Raw genomic sequence first — 6,095 nt, 5'->3', positions numbered from 1 at the left:
GACGGTCTTAGTGGCGCAAACTATAGAAGCAGTATGCGCTTTCAACCAATCCATTCCCAGAATGAGATCAATGCTACAGGACTTCAATACGATGGGAGAGACAAGGAATTCTAGTCCTTCGATTTCAACGGGGACGTCGTTGCAAATCATGGAGGTCCGACATTGGCCCGCAGGGATGTGTACTAATAGCGAAGCGTTCATGTCTTCGCTTTTAATGCCATGCATGAATGCAAAATCTTCTGACATGAATGAATGCGATGCTCCTGTATCAAATAAAATGGTTGCTGGTACTGAATTTACGAGGAGTGTACCCATCACAGTAGCAGGCTGGTCTTGAGCTTCGTTCAGATCAACGTGGTTGGCATGAACACGACCATAAGACTTGGCATTGTTGTTGCGGTCCTGGTTGTTTCCACGGCCAGCTGCTCGTAGGGCCAGTTGATTCTGGTTCTAATTTTGATAGCAGTTCCTGGCAAGGTGACCTGGTTGACCACACTTGTAGCATAGACCATTATTGCGAGTGGGAACAGGTGCTCCGGGTGGTGGAGCTGGAAGCCTTGGCTGCCTAGATGGTGGAGGAGGCAGACGAGGTGCAGCATAGGTCTGCCTTGGGGCAGGTGCATTTGGACGGTATATGTTGTTCGGGATCCATATCTTACGCTTCTGCGAGGGCGGGCCCGAAGATGAGCCCGTGTCACGGTTGCGCCTCTGAGAGCTCTGGTGTTCCTGCAGACCAGTCTCGACATTGATGGCCTTGTTCACCAAGGTGGCGAAATCGGCAAAGCCATGCACTAGAAGTGCAAGCTTGATGTCAGCTTGAAGGCTGTCACGGAACTTATCTTGTCTATGTGCATCAGTTGCAATGTCTTCTTCAGCATAGCGGGACAAGTCCAAAAACTCCCGCTGATAAGCTTCCACAGTTTTGTTGCCCTGGGTGAGGTTGCGGAATTCACGCTTCTTCCTGTCCATGATCCCCTGAGGAATGAAGCGGGCACGGAAGGCAGCTTGAAAGTCTGGCCAGCTGATGATTGTCCCAACTGGCAGAGTACGCCTGTGGCTGTCCCGCCATTGAGCTGCGGGTCCCTTCAGAAAGAAGGAAGCAAAGGTGAAATAGCGGGCAGGGGCTACCTCAGCAGACTCCATCTCATAGGTGATGTCACGGAGCCAGTCATCAGCATCCAGCGGCTGAGTTGAGCTGCGGTACACGGTTGGGTTGAGGCGCATGAAATCCTACAGAGTCACTTGGGTTGGCTGCTTGTTCATATTGGGGCGAGGGAACTGAGCCATCTTATTCTCCATGAACTGGCGATTCATCTCGAGCTGTTGGACCATACTAGCCATGTACTCAGGCGGTGGTGGGGCGTTGCCGCCACGACCACGACCAGCTGGCCTAACCATCCTGCTAATAAATAACAGGGGTAGTTCAGCATTGAGAAATTTACATAGACAAGAATCATTCATGATGAAACATGCATAATGAAAGGAGCACGACAGATACTACATAAGTAGTCGGCATATCTTACAAAAGGGGTCGGACATAGAGTTCAGTACACAGAGTTCAGTACATAGACTAAGTCATCATAGGCGGCACGCAGGCTCGCGGCGAATGCATCTAATACTAATTAGCAAGACTACATCAGTCCCAGGAGGTACTGTGGAGGTAGTCATAGCCTGACAACTGGTAGTGAGGCCATGGATAGTCCACGTTAGCGGCCTGGGGGCCGCGGATACTCTGGTGTAGAGCCCGAGTGCGGGAGAGTAGCCTCCCACCTCTGGCCAACCGACACCATCGGGCATCACGGTCCTAGCTGGGTAGATCGCAGAACGCGGCAGCTGTCTAGATAGAACAAAGGGGTGCAACAGTGTCAGAGCCCTGTAAAGGTGCTGACGAGTGGTGTACAACTCGTGGCGAAGAGCTCGGTTAGCTCGGTCCAGCCCATCAGCATGTAGAACCAGGCTCTGATGGTGGAAGGGCTCTCGGGTGACAGTGGAGTAGGCAGCAGTGTAGTATCCCTCCGCACCAACGTCGGATGCGATAGCAATGTGCCTGAAAGGGGAAGTGTCCAACGCCTGATACTCTCCACGAAGACGTGTCAGAGCAGCATAGGCAGCATCGTGAACTGCCATCTCGATGGTCACTCCAACACCATAAGCAGTGTGTAGCACAGTAGTGGAGTCATACTCCCGAGAGTAGAGGTGGACGATGGCACGGTACTGCTCCTGGTTAAAGTCCTGGTACTCCTCATAGACGGTGTACTCAGGGTGCCAGCGATAACCCAGATAGGTCATCATCTCAGCTAGCACAATAGGTGATCCTGAGGCACCAATGGCCGTCGTGTGGCGCACGACCTGCCTCGTGGGTTCCATCTAAAAACAAAGATGTTTCAATGGAGTCAAATGACAATGTGGGTACTATTCAAAATACTATCCTACAGAATAACTATGGCTTATCCAACTTTGGGGTGAACGTGGTAACGGGATCCTAATGTTAGAGTTAGTAAATTCGTTTAACCCGAGTAGGAGAGAGTTCAGAGCCCTACAGTAAAGGTCGAGGAGTAAAAGATCCTAATACCACCCAATGGCGACGTGGGCCCGTAAGGCACACAGCCAAGTTAGTAAAAGTTTTGTAGTGACTAGACTCGACTTCGGCCAAGGAGTGTGGAAGGGGGATTCTTACAGGCAGTCGGCTCTGATACCAACTTGTGACGCCCCCGATTCAATCGTACACTAATCATGCACGCAAACGTGTACGATCAAGATCAGGGACTCACGGGAAGATATCACAACACAACTCTAAAAACATAAATAAGTCATACAAGCATCATAATACAAGTCAGGGGCCTCGAGGGCTCGATCATAGACGAGTCAGCGGAAGCAACAATATCTGAGTACAGACATAAGTAAACAAGTCTGCCTTAAGAAGGCTAGCACAAACTGGGATACAGATCGAAAGAGGCGCAGGCCTCCTGCCTGGGATCCTCCTAACTACTCCTGGTCGTTGTCAGCCGCCTGCACGTAGTAGTAGGCACCTCCAGTGTAGTAGTCATCGTCGATGGTGGCGTCTGGCTCCTGGGCTCCAACGTCTAGTTGCGGCATCCGAGAAGAAGAGGAAAACGGGGGAAAAGAGGGAGCAAAGCAACCGTGAGTACTCATCCGAAGTACTCGCAAGCAAGGAGCTACCCTACATATGCATGGGTATATGTGTAAGGAGGCCATATCAGTGGACTGAACTGCAGAATGCCAGAATAAGAGGGGGGTAGCTAGTCCTATCGAAGACTACGCTTCTGGCAGCCTCCATCGTGCAGCATGTAGAAGAGAGTAGATTGAAGTCCTCCAGGTAGCAACGCATAGCATAATCCTACCCGGCGATCCTCTCCTCGTCGCCCTGTTAGAGAGCGATCACCGGGTAGTATCTGGCACTTGGAAGGGTGTGTTTTATTAAGTATCCGGTTCTAGTTGTCATAAGGTCAAGGTACAACTCCAAGTCGTCCTGTTACCGAAGATCACGGCTATTCGAATAGATTAACTTCCCTGCAGGGGTGCACCACATAACCCAACACGCTCGATCCCATTTGGCCGGACACACTTTCCTGGGTCATGCCCGGCCTCGGAAGATCAACACGTCGCAGCCCCACCTAGGCACAACAGAGAGGTCAGCCCGCCGGTCTAAATCCTATGCGCGCAGGGGTCTGGGCCCATCGCCCATTGCACACCTGCATGTTGCGAGGGCGGCTGGAAGCAGACCTAGCAACCTCCATTACAAAGGAAGTCACGTTACGCGGTCCAATCCGGCGCGCACCGCTCCGTCGCTGACGTCAAGAAGGCTTCGGTTGATACCACGACGTCGAGTGCCCATAACTATTCCCGCGTAGTTGGTTTGTGCGTATAGACCAGTAGCCAGACTCAGATCAAATACCAAGATCTCGTTAAGCGTGTTATATGAAGCAACCGCGAACGCCGACCAGGGCCAGGCCCACCTGTCTCCTAGGTGGTCTCAACCTGCCCTGTCGCTCCGCCACAAAGTAAAAGTCGGGGGCCGTCGGGAACCCAGGCCCACCTCTACCGGGATGGAGCCACCTGTCCTTTCAGCCCCCACATCGGGATCACTTGCGGGTACTCAACGAGCTGACCCGACTTTAGTCACCATCTGTATAATATGTATGTATGTATAGTATATACCCGTGATCACCTCCCGAGTGATCATGGCCCAATAGTATAGCAAGGCAGACTGATAAGAATGTAGGGCCAATGATGATAAACTAGCATCCTATACTAAGCATTTAGGATTGCGGGTAGGGTATCAATGACTGTAGCAACAATGACAGGCTATGCAACAGAATAGGAGTAACCGAACAGTAACATGCTACACTACTCTAATGCAAGCAGTATAGAGAAGAATAGGTGATATCTGGTGATCAAGGGGGGGGGCTTGCCTGGTTGCTTTGGCAAGAAGGAGGGGTCGTCAACTCCGTAGTCGAACTGGGCAGCAGCAGCGTCGGTCTCGTAGTCTACCGGAGAGAAGAGGGGGAAGAAACAATGAATACCATGCAAACAGATGCATATCGATGCATGACATGACAAGTAACGATGCTAGGTGTGCCCAATCGCGGTAGTAGGTGATACCGACGAAGGGGGAAAACATCCGGGAAAGTATTCCCGGTGTTTCGCGTTTTCGGACAAATGAACCAGAGGGGGAAAGTTGCGTGTTTGCTATGCTAGGGATGTGTGGTGGACGAACGGGCTACGTATCCGAATTCGTCTCGTCGTTCTGAGCAACTTTCATGTAGAAAGTATTTTCATCCGAGTTACGGATTAAAAGATATGATTTTCTAAAGATTTAACTCATTTTCTGATTTTAATTATTTATTTAAATCCAACATTATCCAAAACAGTGAATGATAACGCAGGCATGACATCAGAGTGATGTCAGCAGGTCAACTGGTCGGTTGACCAGTCAAACCAGACAGGTGGGTCCAGTGGGTCCCAGATGTCATTGTCTGGGTCACTAACAGGGGGGTTTAGTCTAACTAAATGGATTAATTAGTGGGTGGGACCCAGTAGTCAGTGACTGTTTAGTTAATTAAATTAATTAACGAAATAATTAGCATTTTAATTGTTTACAAAATGTTTTAAATGGTGCGGGCCCGCATGTCAGTGGCAGTAGCTGCAACATCAGCATAGTTGACCCGGTCAACATGGCCAGTTGGGGCCCCCAGGCCTACAGGCAGTAACCTAGGGTGGGGCCCCAAGCATGCCATGTTAGCTGGCCGGCGTTTAAACGCCGGCGAGTTCGTTTTCGCAGCGGCGCGACTTGGGCGAGCGTCGGATTTCGCCCATGGGGCACCAAATCGAGCGCGGCTCGGCTCTCTGGAACGGCCTCTTTGTGTCGCGTCCGATGGAGGGGAGCACGTCGGCGGGGGTGGCCGGAATCGAGCGCCACAGGCTCGACGGCGGCGAGGTGGTTCGGGCGTGAGACGAAGACGGCGACGCAGCGCGCTTCGGGGCGGGCGGGAAGGTTATGGTGGAGCTGCGCGACGCGCTGAGCACAAAGGGCTCGGCCCCGTGACCATTTGGTCGCCGGAAGGGTGCCGGTGACGCACGCAGGCGGCGGCGCAGTCGGGTCCCCGACGGGAAACACGCTAGGAGGCACGGGGGGAGCGTGCGCAGGCGCGTTGGGCTCCTGTGAGCATCAGGAGCACTATGCCGTGCTCAGGCGAGCACGACGGAGTGCATGGCCACGGCGGCGAGGCGATCCGCGGCGACGGGCTTACGGCAACGGCACGATGTAGCTACGGTGCGCAAGGGGCCCATCTAGGAGGAGCAGGAGGAGGAGAGGCTCACCGTGCGGCACGCAAGATGGCCCGTGGTGGTTTAGTAGCAGCAGGGGCCGTCGCCGGAGTTGGTGACGAACGGGGGCGACCGGAGATGTGGAAGAAGGGGGGCGTTGCAGCAACGCCTCCGAGCTCCAGCTGTGGCCACCGATCGACGAGGAAGACGATGGCGGTGATGACGGATACGCAGGCGCGGCGAGGCGATGACTGTGGCCGCGCGATTCACGACGGCAGGTCCATGGCAGCGTTCGGTCGTGGTGGGGA

Source organism: Triticum dicoccoides, chromosome 2B (assembly GCF_002162155.2).
Source record: "Triticum dicoccoides isolate Atlit2015 ecotype Zavitan chromosome 2B, WEW_v2.0, whole genome shotgun sequence".
In the NCBI taxonomy this organism is placed as follows: domain Eukaryota; kingdom Viridiplantae; phylum Streptophyta; class Magnoliopsida; order Poales; family Poaceae; genus Triticum; species Triticum dicoccoides.
The sequence above is the reverse complement of the archived record's forward strand: the minus strand, read 5'-3'. Positions refer to the sequence as shown.